Below are 16,553 nucleotides of genomic sequence, written 5' to 3'. Positions count from 1 at the left end.
GCTACCTATAACCCAAGCAGAGGAGACAGAACAGCAGATACAGAAAGTTATAACTGCACTGTATAGAGGCATGGAAAGAAGGGGTAAAACCATCTGGCTGACATTTATTTATTTATTTATTTATTTATTTGTTTGTTTGTTTGTTTTTCAAGACAGGGTTTCTCTACGTAGCTTTGGTACCTGTCTTGGCACATGCTCTGTAGACCAGGCTGGCCTCAAACTCAGAGATTCATCTGGCTCTGCCTCCCAGGTCCTGGGATTAAAGATGTGCACCACCACCACCTGGCTCGTCTGACTATTAATAGTAATTCCTAGGATGTGAAACCAGGACAGACTGACTCTATAGTGTTGGCACTTAACCATGGCCACTGGCTCTCCCGTGGGCAAGAAGTTCATTTTAATCATGCTGTATAATAAATGCAGAAGCCAAAGAGGCCAAAATAATGTATACCTCTGGGTAAGAGAGTGGCTCAACAAGTGTACAGCCTTCCTGGTAAAGTAATCGGGCCGGGAGCCAAAGAAGAACGTGCACATCCCCCACAAAGACCTGCTGTTGAAGTAGACAGCTAGGCTACTGCACTGCCCTGCACACTCTTGACAAGAGTACTACAGAGCAGAGATTCACTTCAGAGTGGCAGAAGCCAGAACTAAACCTGCCACCCATTTGCCTAGTTCCTTGGCTCCCACAGCCTTCTCGTTATCGGGCATCCCTTTCCTACAGTCTCCTTTCTGCCTAATCTGACCGTGAGTTCGTCCCAAAGACTTCTTTCATTTCGAGTTGTCTTTATTTCTGACTCTAAAAAGAGAAGAAAGTGTTGGATTCCTGTGTGTGTCTGTGTGTTTAAAGACCAGTGCCAAACTGATCTTGGCTTCACAAGTCAGTGCCAAACATTTGGTTAGAGAGTAAAAATACCCGTTCAATAACCCAGAGCACCTGTTATCCTTAACCAAAGGATCACAGCATCAGCCCTCTGAGCTCCTTAGACTCCACGTGTATCACCTGACCAGAGCGGGCAGACAGAAGTCTTCACCTTTCAAAAAAATATCTATATTCAATGTGCATCTCCTTGTTCCCTGCTTTGAAGTATAGTCCATTTGTGACAGCAAAGAGAAAGGGACTCATATTAAATGCAAATACACCAAGCAAACAGCCTGTACCGCTCTCTGTCTCACCACAGCTAACTGTAACCAGCCTGCTCCATCTCACGCTTCCAGTCATTCACACACACCAAGGTAGAGAAGAGAATCCAAGTTAGAGTCTCATTCTAAAAACCACCACCACCACCACCACCACCACCACCACCACCACATCAGAGAAATGTGACTTCCTAAGAGCATTCTTGAGGTGATAACTTTAGGAAAAGAGAATCCCTTTTTTACCGTCACTATGAATTGATTCTGCCCAGTACTTTAACAGTATGTTAAAGTTAAATGTTTTAAGTATGTTAAAACATTTCAAACTTCATTTATGAAATAAGCATTCCTTTACTTTCAAGCAATGCTCTTTCTACATTATTAAATTATCAGGGACCATTTTCCATACTAATATCAAATTCCGAAAAAAAAATTTATGGTTGGCTGGAATTAACTCTAAAATAAATAGCAATCTAAAAGATCATAATCTCTTTCTCCACAAGAAAATTAGTCATGCAGAGTATAACTTAAAGATGTGTGGTCACCAGCATTGTGTTACTGCGAACAGTATTTTATGACTAAATACCTACTATCCACTCCACCCTCAAATCCTACCCACCAGAAAAACGAGGCTTTAAAGTCTTAGCATGCTGACTTAAGTCTATCTTCATGTTCTTTAGAGTTTTTTAAAAGTTAATTTCTATGTCCACTTACATAAAATTACAGGCTTATGTCTCTACTCACACAGTTGAGGTTGATGAGCAAACAGCTGTCTTGTATCTTGAGACAGACATTAGCTTCCTGCCTTCCCTATCCTCATAAGCAGCTACTTAAAGTTTGAGTTTTATGCAAGAAAACATTTTAAAACCTCCAGTGTTTGACTGCAGCAGACTTCAGACTCATTCCTGTAACACATTTAACATGAAACAGAGTTGAGAGAGTTAAAACTTATCATGTCATTTCATTACATTTTAATCATCTAAAAGTTTGAGGAATGCTTTCATTATTTCATGGACACAAAAAAAGGGGTGTTGAGACTAATAAATGTACAAATATTAACCATAACGTACCAATTCTACACAGGGAGATAGGCTTAGATGAGCAAGAGTTACTTTTTATAATCATTTAACCCAAAGTTAAACTAGATATTCTTCAATTTTTCTGAAGCTTGGCAATTTATTTAGAATAACTGCCACATCTTTACAAGTGGTGGATGAAAGGCCTTCAGTTCTCCAGAGACAGAGGTCCTAGTGTGCAGAACAGGTCCCCAGCCCCTACAGTAAGTACATACCACAGCTATAGGTTAAACAAATGAGAGAAGGCTTCTCTGGAAAATAAGACTACATTTCTGCAAGAATTATGTAATCCTACTCAAACTAAACTTTGAAAGCAAAACAGAAAACCAAAATGTTTAGAAATTAGGAAGTTAATTACAATTATGATAAACTCCTGTCTCCATTTCATTAATGTATACTTAGACAGCCATGATGACATTTTACACTGCAGAAACAAAGATTTTAGTTAGCAGATTCCATTTATTTAAAACAATTATACTCCTAGATAAAAATGATGTATTATTTGAAATTCTGAAGCAGGGACTAATAAGATGAGTCAGCCGGTAAGGGCCCTTGCAGCCAAGCCTGAAGACTTGAGTTTGTTTCCTAGAATCTTCTGATGGAAAAAGAGCTGACTCAGGTTGTTCTTGGACCTCCACGTGCATGCCATGACACATATGTACCCCTCTTCCACCTGCGCCCTCCATAATAAATAAATTATTGTAAGAAAACTGATGCAGAGTACTGTTAACGGTATTATTGCCCATACATTTATCCAATCTATTTAAAATTCTGGACTCACTGCTGTGACGGACAGCTACATACAGGGACAGATTTTAAGCTTAGATGGCTCAATGTTTTTCTTTCTTATTGGCAATAAAAGACAAATAAATTTCAATAAATTTCAGACAAAATAAATTTCAATAAAATTGTCCTTGAAAATCCAGATAACTATCTCCCTTCTATATGCACATGGCTTCAATGTATCTATTTTGCTCTCATTAGCTATAGTAAAGTTTAGGACAAGCTTTACTACTTCATGAATACAGGATAAATACTTAACATGACTTTTAAAAGTACAAGAAACAACTTTACAAGAATTATAGTAACTAATGCTAAAATACTACATATGCTATTCTATTCTATAAAGATAACTACATGAGTTCATTCAAAGCAAATGCTTCTTTATAATCTACTTATATAAACACAAATGATCTGAGAAATAACATTTCACAAAGTTTGTAACTTCCTAGAAAACCTTCCACACAAGTTTTACAGACATGTACTATCCTCCTTCCAACAAGTCTCTTGTACAATGCACACTCTTCACAGACTATGGAACTAGGCCTGGATCTTTCTCCTCAACTCAGTGCTTTTCAGCCTCAGGTGAGATTAGATAACAGGCCACAGTGATCCACTCTATTTATAGCAAGCCATGTCTGGAACTGTCTCTCGTATAGTCAAATACAACACTACTAAATTAGCTTTATCAGGAAGATGGCAGGATGGCTATAAATTTAGGAAAGCCATCTCTTCAAAGGAAGCAATTATGGGAAACTAGAGGGAATATCCTCAAGGGGGAAAAAAGAAACACAACTGAAATGCTGTCAATAGAGAGGAAAGAAGCAGAGGGTTAAAGCTGGTGGCTGAAGGCTACCTGAAGGTTGCTATACACTAAATCTCAAGGTGCATTCCATAGGTGACTTAGCACACCTGGAAATTAACTGATGAGGACCCGAGCGGATCTCATACTAATCAAATTATCAAAATTTATCCCTAACGAAGACACAGGGGAACACATGCCTCCTGATGTGGAATGCCAAGAATCTCATACCACAGACTGACATTCCTGACACATGAATGAGCCTGATTTGACAGATAGTCTATCTATAGTCTACAATAAAGTTTGCCACCCACTTCCCTAGCATCAAAGTCTGTAAATAAAAGAAAATTAAGAAAAGTCCCTAATAACATGAATAAGAAAAAAAGAGATGTGGCAGGAAATGGCAACGAGTGGTCCAGATCAGATTTCATGGACATTACTGGAGCTGGATATGGTGGTCTATGCCTAAACACCTAGCACCTAGGAGACTAATGCAGGAAGACTGTCATGATTTTGAAGCCAGTCTGGGTTTCAGAGTGAGACCTGGTCTCAAAAGACTAAATGAAAAAATAAAGTACCTCAAACAATCATTAAGAAAACTAGTGAAAATTTAATATACAGTGTATAGCAGACAATTAGACAATATTGATGTCATATTATATTAATCTGGTAACAGTAATGTCCTTAGGAAGAACATATGCGGTCCATATGCTAAAAGAACACAAGGTCACGTTGTAATGCACACAAGTCAGTTCTCGAGCATCAGGAAAACACTAATTGCTCTGCAAAAACAGGACTTCAGTTAGATGCCCAGAACCCATGTAAACAAACAAACAGAATACAGTGAAACACAATGCCAGGGAGTCAGGCAGGAGGCTCCCTGGGATTCTCTGGCCAGGCAGCTTCATCTAATGGGCTGGCCCCAAGTCAGAGAAATCAATCCTGCTTCAAAATACAAGGTAGACGTCTCCTAAGGAATGCCATCTGAACTTGTCCTCTAGCCTCCAAAACATGTGCATATAACCACAAAAACCAACAACAACCAAAGAACATTCTGACTAGAATACAATAATACTTTGGATAAAGTACTAATGGAGCTCGGACCCTCCTAAGAAGCACACAAGGAATTTATAAGGTTGCAGTAGCTTTCTATAAGCTTAGGTTTACAATATTTAAAAAATACTTGAAGCTGACATTCTGATGGTCCCCAGAGTTGAGCTGTGGAGGCCCAAAAGTGTGAGCTTATTTTCACCTTGTTCACAGTTGTTGACAAGTAAGGCTACACACCCTGACCTAGGGTGTGGTTACTTGGTGTTTTGTACATTAAGATGGCCCATACAGGTAGATCCACTCCACCCTGACCAATGGTTAGGATATTCAAGCATACTTTTGCTCTTTCTTTTAAATTAAGAGGTTTGACCTAGCGAGGAGCTGCCTTCGGGATACTTGGTCTAGGGTGGGTTCACTGCCTAAACAATAGAAGAATTAATGACTTGATGGTTCCAAGTATTGAAGCAAGTAACTGTTCTAGTTGTCCTTTGTATCACGTTAAAGCCGTCTTTTGTCTTCTCCCCGTTGTTTTGGGGTACAAAAGTGTGCGGAAAATTAAACTTAGAAGGATTTCCGTACTCACTGGAACTCCCTCCCAGTGCCATCCTATGCTTCTGTTGTACTCTTTTCATTCGCGTCTTTGTTCTCTTTACTTATTTTTCTAATCCCCATGCTCCTACCCTGCTAAGTGGTATCCTTTTCGAAGCTGGTCTCCGACATCTAGTAAAACAAAATGAGACTTCCTACCTTACAGCTGTATCCCTACTCCAGTGTAAGTAGGGTTGACATGTGGTCAGCAACCACAGTGAGTTACAGGAAACAGGGCCTGACACAACACCACAAAGTAAGTGCTCCCTGACACATGCCATGCAATGGTAACAAGTTCTGAGGCTCACATTTGAAATTCCCTCCCTTCCTTCCTTATTGTACTGATACAACCTTCCCCATCTCTCTTAAGAGTTGAAGAGCCGGGCGGTGGTGGCGCACGCCTTTAATCCCAGCACTCGGGAGGCAGAGGCAGGTGGATCTCTGTGAGTTCGAGGCCAGCCTGGTCTACAAGAGCTAGTTCCAGGACAGGAACCAAAAGCTGCGGAGAAACCCTGTCTCGAAAATCCAAAAAAAAAAAAAAAAAAGAGTTGAAGAAGCAAACCTTTCTACCAGCACCGCCTTTCCTAATCTGCAAACATGTTTTCTTCCTAGAAACCCAAATGACACTAATTTCTGGTTATGCCAGGTAGCAAGGCAGAAGCAAAGCAACAGCTAATGAGCAATCAAGAGCAGCAACTGAAAATATCAAGACACACCTTAAACCTAACAATGTTCTATAATGCCAACACGGGCTGAGGAGCAAACGCACTCACTACACAGCATCCTGCACTTGGAGAAGATAAAGAATGTTAACATCAAAACACCAGGGACAAACCACAATTATTTCAGTGACACACACAGAAGTGAAAGTAAAAAAGGAGAGGAGGTGGGTGGTGTTGCCCAGTAGTAGAGGGCCATTTTGCAGTTTGCAGATTCTATCCTCAGCAAAGGCAATTATGACCACCCTGTTCCTAATTCCTTTTCCTTAAAACTTGTGGATCACTAAGACAGCAGTCTCTGCACTAGATTCTCACAAAGAACACAGTAGGAAGGAGAGTGGTAAAATGTGTACTCTGGTCTCACAGAGGGGAAGAGGCAAGATTGGAGCCCCAATGGAGCCGAATCGGATATTAATTAATTAATCCACATACCTTCGAACACCTGATTTGACAAAAAAGCAAAAAATATCAAATAGAAAAAAGAAAGCATATTTGACAAATGGTGCTGGCATAACTGGATATCAACATGTAGAAGAATGAGGAAAATAGATGCAAACCTATCACCATGCACAAAACTCAAGTCCAAATGAATCAAAGACCTCAACATAAAACCTGCACCTGATTAAAAAAGTACACTCAAACACATTGGCACAGGAGACCACTTCCTAAATAAAACCCCAGTAGCACAGATACTGAGAGAAACAATAAATGGGACCTCCTGAAACTGAAAAGCTTCTGTGAAGCAAAGGACACGGTCAACAAAACGACAGCCTACAGAATGGGAAAAGATCTTCACCAACCCCACAGACCCCACAGGGGTCTGATCTCCAAAATATACAAAGAACTCAAGAAATTGATCATCAAAAGAACAAATAATTCAATTAAAAAAAATAGAGTACAGACCTCAACAGAGAACTCTCAACAAAGGAATCTAAAATTAAGGAAATGCTCAACATCCTTAGTCAGCGAAATGCAAATCAAAACACCTGTAAGAATGGCCAAGATCAAAAACACTGATGACAACTTATGCTGGAGAGGTTGTGGGGTAAAGGGAACACTCCTGCATTGCTGGTGGGAGTGCAAACTGGTACAGCCGCTGTGGATTTCAATGTGGTGATTTCTCAGAAAATTAGGAAATGACCTTTCTCAAGACCAGTAATACTACTTTTGGGTATATATCCAAAGGATGCTCAATCATGACAAAAGGACATGTGCTCAACTATGTTTATAGCAGCTTTGTTTGTCATAGCTAGAACCTGGAAACAACCTAAATGTTTCCTTGACTGAAGAATGGATAAGGAAAATGTGGTACACTTACACAATGGAGCAGAAAAAAATAACGACACCTTGAAATTTGCAGGCAAATGGATGCACCTAGAAAACATCCTATCAAGTGAGATAACCCAGACCCAGAAAGACAATTGTCATATATACTACTCATAAGTGGTTTTTAAACATAAAGCAAAGAACACCAACCCACAAATCCCAATCCCAGAAAACCTAGACAACAATGAGGACCCTAAGAGACCCATATATGGATCTAATTTACATGGGAAATAGAAAAAGAGAAGATCTCCTGAGTAAATTAGGAGCAACTTGTGCTGCATAGTGAAATTCTGCCTCAAAAGCAACACAAGAAAGAATAAATAGTGGAAGGAAAGAATCCACACTTAATGATTCAGGAAAGCTCCAAATTTTTACTGTCATTATTTGCTTGTAAAATGTCTCACTAAGTAGCATAGGGTGGCCTTGAACTACTAAGCCACCTGCCTAAGCCTTTGGAGTGCTGAGATAGGCATGCAATCACTATGCTTAGCTAATGCCAGCTCTTAAAACTTGTCTCTTCTTTTGAGTTACTGCATTCCCAAAAGAATTCTCTTAAGGGTGAACAAACAAAACAAAACCTCCATTGTAAAGTTTAAGAAAGAGGACTTGTGATTTTAGTATCAATAAATGCTTTTGGTTAGCTAGGATAAGAATGTGCTGGGGCTGGGATGTAGCTAAACAGGTAAAGTGTTCTACCAGCACAGATGAAATCCTGAGCTCAATCCCAAGCACAACATAAACTGGGCACAGTGGCACACACTTGAAATACCAGTATTTAGGAGGGAGGGTCAGAAGCTCAAAGTCATTCTGGACAGCAAGTTCGAGGGCATCCACCTAAGACACCACCTTTAGAAAATGTGATTTTTACTAACCATAAGTAGCTGGTAGGGGCCAAGTTGTATTTATCACCATCTTACTATCTAAAAGAAGGATACCTAAATCTTTATGTGAATGCTCAAATTAACAATACTCCAATTTTAGGGGAAATTAGGTAAAAAATTTCAGAGGTGGAGATTAAAGCGTATATGGAAGCTATCTAAATGGTCCACCATGAACTAATGCATAAGTATTCTCTTGCTATGGTCCACTTCATATTCTCTGTTCTGAACTACCGGACAGGCATTAAAAGAGGCATAAGGACTTCCAAATTCAACACTGCAGAGAAAAATGCTGCTGTCAAAACTGCCAGAAACAAGATGAGAAAAGGTAAAAGGGAGAAATGGTCTCCTGCAAATAAATAGCACCACTGTGAAATCAGCTGCCCAGTAGGTTAAGTGGTATTTGGATGGTAATATACAAGAGCCCCTCTCTGAGAGCTTCCTCTGAAAAGTCGGCATTGACTAGACAGCTGACAGAATTCTCAAAATCACCTTAAGTCACATATGGCTTGTATTTAGTAGAGAAAACGTCTAATTTGTAAACTAACCAGCAAAGCCAGTGCTCTCCAGTTTGGGTACCACAGATGAGGTTAAGCTGGAAAAGCTGTGGCACACAGGAAAACTCTCTTGGGGAGAAAAACTCCCAGCTTCATTTGCTCTCTCTACCCCAACTATTTCCAGAGAGTGATAGCCTGCTCCACATGAGAATGCTTCTCTCCTACAGTGGGAGGAGACAGAAAGGTCTGCTACATCAAGAGGGCAGTCAGAGGTCTGGGTGCTCCGTGGGTGCTCCACTCTCCCAGCTCTTTCTTTCTTTGGTTGGCATAATGCATCAGAATTTCACAAAACGCAGTTACAAAAGACCCGTGTTTGAATTATTTCAAAACATTCACAGTTTGCAGGAAGGAAAACGTCTATCTTTAAGTCAGTTCTTTTTTTTGCCTTTCTCTCTCGAAACTATAAAGCAAATTCTACGAAGTCCATCAGAAGGGGTGGATTGTCCAGTCAGAAAACGACATAGCTCAAGTAAATGACGTGTCTCAGCTAGGCTTTCTATTGCTATAACACCATGGCCAATGGCAAGTTGAAGGGTGTTTATTTGGCTTATGAGTCCACATCACACTATTCATCACTGAAGAAAGTCAGGGTAGGAACTCAAACAGGACAGGAACCTGGACACAGGAACTGATTCAGAGGCCACAGAGGGGTACTGCTCCCCACGGCTTGTTCAACCTGCTTTCTCTTAGCACCCAGCCAGGGGTGGCATCACCCACAAAGGGTGCAATGCTGTGGGACAATGTAAAGATTTGTCACTTGTATTTTAATAAAACGCTGACTGGCCTGTAGCCAAGCAGGAAATAGAGGCAGGGCAATAAAAATAGGAGAATTCTAAAAAGAGGAAAGATTCAGTCTGCAGTCATCACCCAGAAGTAGAGGAAGCAAGATGAGAATGCCTCGCGCTAATAAAGGTACAGAGCCACGTGGCTAACACAGACAAGTATTACAGGTTAAGATTTAGAAATTAGTGAATAAGAAGCCAGAGCTAATAGGCCAACCAGTTTATAATTATTAACAACTGCGGGATCAGATGGGACAGAAACCACTATCAACAGTGAGGCGCTCCCACATCAATCACTAGTTAAGAGAATGTCCTACAGGCTTTCCTACAGAATGAATTTATGGGAAGCCTTTTCTCAGCTGAAGCTCCCTCCTCTCCGATGACTCTGGATGTGTCGAACTGACATAAAAACTATCTAGCACATGATGAAATGACCAGATTTCTTGAGATCATAATTTCAGAAAAATTCTCAGTTTTGCTGGAGAGGTGAATCAGTAGCACAGAATTTACTCAGCATGCACAAGTCCCTGGGTTCCATCCACAAATATAAAAAAAAAAGTGGAATAAAAATGCTGCACTGTAACACCTTACCCATGGGTATAAGTATCTTACCTACTTTCTGTTTACCTGGAACATTATTTAATAATCGTTCATCTCTTTTACTCTGTTTAAGGTCCTAACAAACAAAGTATTTACTTGAAATATAAGATCTTCCTTCCTCTCCTATCAATCAATATTACCCTTTCTCATGACATTAACATGCAAAGTTCTAGTCAGAATGAAATATTCTTCCTACGGTTACTCATAAGACACGATAAGCCTAGATCAAATGACCACATACTAGTGAACTGGATTGTCATTCTTTCTGTACTGACAAACACTCAAGTTTTTCAGTGCTCTCTTGCTCTAAAAAAAGGTACTGAAAAGGCAAAACAGCTCTTAATCTGTCAACTAAATAGTCATTGTAAATGATTTGCTTGTAGTCTGAGATGTAAGATTTCTGCATTATCAGGAACAAACATTCAAACTCAGGAACATAATCAGTTGCTAATACAAATGGTTATATCAAGGATGAAATTAAGTATCTATTAAAATTAGAATGTTTATTAAAAAGAATGAATCAAGAACATTTGATCAAGGAATATTGAGGACAAATCACCTTAAGTGATTTTTTTAAAAATCTTTTTATCTAAGATATTTCACTTGATTTTCACTGTTAACACTGTATTATTAAAATACTGTTTTATCTCAATGGAACTCTCTATAAAAATGAACAAAAAGGTCCTGGTAACCCATTCCTTTTAAGGGACATTTGATTGCTCTAAGAAAACCATTCAAATTGTTAGAATACAATGTGGCTTGGAGTTTCACATGGACGGCCAGTCACTCGGCATCCTGAAGGGCCTTCGCTCCCTAGTTCCCATGTGGTACCTTTCTTCACCCTTCTCCGACATAAAAATCACCTAACACTTAGGAAGGACTAAAATGACAACAGAACATTAACGAAATCTTCCTGAACCCATTCCCAACCCCTGAAACAGGGTCTCCTACACTGCCCAGCTCAGCCCTGAACTCCTGGGCTCAAGTAAACTTCCCCGCTTCACTTCCCCAATCACTGGGTCTAAAGAACCACTCTGACTCACTGATGAAATTCTTTTTTGACAATATTTCCTTTTGGTGACTTCTGTTTGCAGAATGGAGTCAGAGATATGATAAGAAAACCTTCTAAATCAAAACCTACTGAAGTGTGACCCAACATCAAGGAATATTTTAGTAGAAACCCCAAAACTTTTGGTGACAGGTTTAAGACGGGGCAGGTGAGGGTAAGTTATGAGGATATGCAAAAGGAGTCTCTCATACAAGAGACTATGAGAAGCTAGCTGAGAATCAAGAATTCCAACACAAAAAATATCAAAATTTGCTGTGACAACCCTCGTTTACTATCGTTTTAGAGAGAAGTATGTTCCAATAATGTTAAACAGTAATCAACAAAGCTGGGCTTTGGGTTACATGTGTGGTCTTATTCCATTCTTGGATTATTTCTGGGACTCACACAAAAGACTTTTGTTTACAGTGACGATACCTACCTTTTAGCATCCCTGTGATCTAGAGTTTGACTTTATCCACTGTAATCCTGTCATTTCCCTCAGGAATTCTCCAGTAACTTATTTACATTTTTTAAAAAGTATTACATTTATTTGGTATGTGGACACACACAAGACTCTTAGCGAAGTCAGAGGGAGTCAGTTCACTCTCTAGCATGTGGGTCCTGGGAAACAAACCCAGATCATCAGCCTTGGCAGGAAGCACCAACACCATCTAGCCCCTCATTTACATTTCTCAGCAACCCTTTGAAGTTCATAGCTCTGAAACCCACAAAGTCACATATATGACTACTGTGAACACAATAAAGTACAGCTCTACCTCGAGAAGCTCATACATACACTTGGGTGTGCCGTGTACGTTCCCTCAATGTCTCTCTTTCTAACCCCTGCACTTAAAACCACATTTATGAAACATCCTTTTAATAAGCTCCATGTTGGGTTCATATTTGTCCACTCTGATATTTACTATTGTAGTCAAGGATTCAGTTTATCTGAATGGAGGTGTATGAAAAGAATTCAGACTGCTATAGGCAGGAGCATAGAACTGTGTCTACCTCTGCCACCACTGACAGGTCTAGTAAAGCAGCATTTAAATTTTCAGTGCTGCTTCAGGTACATGGTCTTATATTTTATGAATGCCAAAAAAAAGTATTTCTAAATGTTCTTAAAAATTAAAAAGTAAAAAGAAAATTAAGACTCTACTTCCTGGGTCTGGAGATAGGGCTCAGAGGTTAAGAGCACATGAGGGACCAAGCTCAATTCTCAGCACTCACATGGCAGATACAGGAGAAGTGATGGCCTCTTCTGACCTCAAAGGCAGGTTTGCACCTGCTGCATAGACATATATTTGAGCAAAACACTCATATACATAAATACACAATAAGACTCTGCTGCCCAAAGAGATACAATTCCTAGTATTAAAAATCACAATACCCACCACCTGCTACTTGTCACTTTTTGTTCCCATGCTCCAGTTTCAGAGTTCTAGCTAGTAGCAGGGAACAGATCTCTCTCCAATACAACTCTCTTAATACCTTTCTCCTGGTTCTTTTCTGTGGTGGGGGAGGGGAGTTAAGGGAGGTGTTAGGTTGGGGGTGTAGCCCCAGCCCCTGGCCTGAGCAAACCAAATCAAAATGCCCATCGTTTTATTAAGTAAGATGCTCTCGGGTGGCCGAGTGCATGGCGGGGAGACAGGACAGCAAGGAGCCCATGCAGACCCGAAAACCACGTGTTCCTCCTCTAGGAGGCCCCTTAAATACCCTGTTGGACTGGTCCTGACCCTCCACTCCCAGGGAGGGGTCAGAACCTTGCATGCTGGGATTTGGAGTCCAGAGCAAAGCAGCTCTCAGGCCAGGGGCTGGGGCTACGCCCCCAACTTAACAGGAGGGTCTCACACTACATAACATTAGTACCAGAATTACAGGTGTGTCTCCACGCCTGGCTATCTGGGTTTTCTCTACTAAACTGTCTACTGGAAATTCACTTAGGTAACTTCCTGCCTCTGCCAGTAAAAAGACAATGGGGTAGTACAGACTAAATAAACTGCCAGTGAGCTCTCAGCAGGACAAGGTAAGAACAGAAGAGGACTTCCAATGTTTTGTCTGCACTGTCCCCTCCAATCTTCACAATGTCCTTGGGAGGTAGAAACAGATGAGGAAATTAGAGAAATCATGGAACTGGCTCAAGTCACACTGCTGGCAAGTATTAGTCTGTTTTCTGTCCCTGTAACAAAATACACGAACATTTATAAAGAGGTTACTTAGCTTGTTGTTTTGAGTCTGACAGTCCAAGACTGGGTAGCCCCAGAGGTTTGACCTCTAGTGAGGGCCTCATGGCAGAGGACATATCACTGGGCAGGAGTCACGCAGAAGAACACATGATGAGACAGGAAGCCAGATTATGAAGCCATGCCTCTCTTTTATAAATATCATTCTCAGAGGAATTCACTCCCGTGGACCAATTTATTCTCTTCTGACCCAATTACTTTGTACAAATCCTTTACTACTAAAAGAATCTAACACTTCTCAGTATTGGTACACTTAAGCTTCTCACCTCTGTAGGACTCAAGCAATAGCCAAACCACTGTAGGGGTAAAGCAATGATCTGAACCAAGAAATTCCATCTAAAAGGCCAAGCAAGTGCAGAATGAGACATGGATTCTTTTTTTTTTAATATTTATTTATTTATTTATTAAGTATACAATATTCTGTCTGTGTGTATGTCTGCAGGCCAGAAGAGGGCACCAGACCTCTTTACAGATGGTTGTGAGCCACCATGTGGTTGCCGGGAATTGAACTCAGGACCTTTGGAAGAGCAGGCAATGCTCTTAACCACTGAGCCATCTCTCCAGCCCCGAGACATGGATTCTGATACACGAGTCAAGGTCACTAATCAATCATTTCAAGAGGCATTTCCATGAAGATCAAGTATTAAGTATATCTGGGTTGAGAATACAAAACACACACACACACACACACACACACTTCAAAGAATGTGTATACACACAAGTACCTGGTTCTAATTCTTGTTCTAAGAGTAATAGATATGCAACCTGGAAAAGTTCCAGAGCTACATATTTGAATAAGGAACAGCCACTAGTATCAGAAAGATAAGAAAGCTAGCAAATCACAAAACCATATGAAAAACAAAAGCAGACCAAACAAACATGCATAAACCTAACCAAGGAAGGGAAGCTACAGAACAGTGACTTGCTATGTCACAAGAGGGGATTGCTTTGTTTATGATGTTGCCTGGTTAGTATTTTAAAACAGGACAGATATTCTGGGTTAAAAAAAACTGATTCAATGTGAGCAAAGCCACAGTGGCCTACTATCCCTGATGTATAATACCTACAGGCTGGATTTGAGAAGGACAGTAGAATAATAAAACACAGTTCCAGCATTTACACAGATGTCAAGGTCTAGAGCCCAAACTAGTCTAAAGGAGACTAGGGAGAAAGAGCTCAGGCAGCTACAGGGAAGGCTAGTCACTTTTACAGACATGGGGAGCTACACAAATAGTATATTAACCAACAGAGAACATTTAGAGATAGAGGCAAAATTTCACCTCAACATTTATTTGAATATGAGCTCTGAGGAGACAAAGTAAGCACTGCAAGGTCCCTATCGTGCTGTGCTTTAACATAAAGGCAGACGTATTGAATTACAGCCGTCTTGTATGATGAGTGAAAAAGAAGTTGTAAACTGGAGTATCCTGTCAGGAATATATGAAGGTTTATACACACCAAACAGAACTATGTAAGGGTGATTAAGGCAAGACATCTGGTATCTGTAAAGAATGTATTTAATTCCTTGACCAAAACATAATATACACACAACTGTTTGACACATGAAGACAAATAGATAAAAAGCTAAAGACCATGGAGGGCCTCTAAGAAAATCCTTCAAATGTTAGGATATAAAGGAATCTAAACATGTGCTGTCCAATGAGTATCAATGAGCCACATGGAGTTTTCCAGCCTTTTAATTTCACTTAATTTAAATTTAAAAATTTGCCATTACCTACCATGTTAAACAGAACTGGCCTACTGTACATGTCAAGAGAATTTCCTTACCAAGGAGGAATGTGTATTTCCCATCATGAAAGAAACGAAGATGAAGGTACAGGTATTTGTGAATTAGGAGGCAGAAACAGGAAGCTGAGAAAATCTCATGACAATCTGGATGGTAACTATGAGATGAAATGCTATGGAAGTCCAAGTCCTGTAAAGCGACAACAGTTTAAACCAACCACACAGTTAGATGGGAAAAGGCTATTATTACCTAAAAGGACATCCAAGAAGGGGTTGTAAATTATAAAGTTCATACTGAAACTTCTATTTATTCTTTGGCCATCTCAAACATCTTTTGGTTAGAACGTCCCCACGTCTCTCTCTGGTCCCTGTTTTATTCCCCTATTTACATCCTCATTCCCAATACATCTCTCTGCTACTTTCAGATCAGTGGTAAAAAAAATAAATTATGATAAAAGATATTGTTGGGATCTTTGACAAAGCTGAATACAGACACAAGATTATGTCATACTATCCCCAAACATCAACTCATGGAATCTGGTAGTTTAATCTCACTAAGAGAATATTCTGTTAAGGAAGTACAAAGTACTTGGGGTACATGTCTCCAGCTTGCTGACACACAATTCTCATGTACACACACACACTGAGTATAACACAGCAAGTCAAACTGGAATGGACGACAGAATGTAAGGGCAGAGTAGGGTCAGCAAAGCTACTAATCGTTTCACACAACTTCTGCATAAAAGCCTGAAATAAAGCCAGGAGGCACAGGAGACAGACCTATGTGAGTTTGAGGCCAGTCTAGAGAGCCAGTTCCAGGATAGCCAGGGCTGTTAGAGAAACCCTGTCTCAAAACAAAACCAAAAAAGTTTAAAATAAAATAAAAACAAAGTTTTACCTTGAATAAAATATTTTAAAATTGCAGAAAAATGGTAGCTGTGTCAAAAACCACAAATATAATGTGCTTTTCTTCTGGTAGCTGAGGTTTAGAAGCAGAGTAGATGGAAGAACTGATCACCAGCTTTATAAGCCTTGAGTATTGGGAAGGAAGAAATGTGATTCAAGAGAGAATCAGAGGCTAAAGGAAAAGAAATTGAGTCTTGGTAGAATGAGAACTGGAAAGACAGAAAGACTATATCCACATAGAGGTAGGGTATTAGCATTAACTATGAACAACTATAAACATTTTTAATAGTTAGAAAATGCGAATTAGCATCAGTGAGG

The 16,553-nt window shown here is 40.0% G+C and overlaps 1 protein-coding gene across 7 annotated transcripts in view; it reads right to left on the bottom strand.

The window, feature by feature from the left end:
• The window catches only part of Zfand6 (zinc finger AN1-type containing 6), a 64,527-nt gene that overhangs the window by 30,355 nt on the left and 17,619 nt on the right, over positions 1–16,553 (bottom strand). For 2 of the 7 annotated variants that reach the window (XM_041652050.1, XM_041652074.1), the window contains exon 2: positions 1,879–2,039. The exons of the other annotated variants lie outside the window; for them this stretch is intronic. The gene's annotated coding sequence lies outside the window, so the exon portion shown is untranslated. The remainder of the gene's footprint in view (positions 1–1,878; positions 2,040–16,553) is intronic. 7 annotated transcript variants of the gene reach the window in all.

The sequence above is a fragment of the Microtus oregoni genome, unplaced genomic scaffold (genome assembly GCF_018167655.1).
Source record: "Microtus oregoni isolate MIOR12 unplaced genomic scaffold, Mior012 000000F_ref0000247, whole genome shotgun sequence".
In the NCBI taxonomy this organism is placed as follows: domain Eukaryota; kingdom Metazoa; phylum Chordata; class Mammalia; order Rodentia; family Cricetidae; genus Microtus; species Microtus oregoni.
Note: the sequence above shows the minus strand (reverse complement) of the source record. Positions and strands in the feature narration are given on the sequence as shown.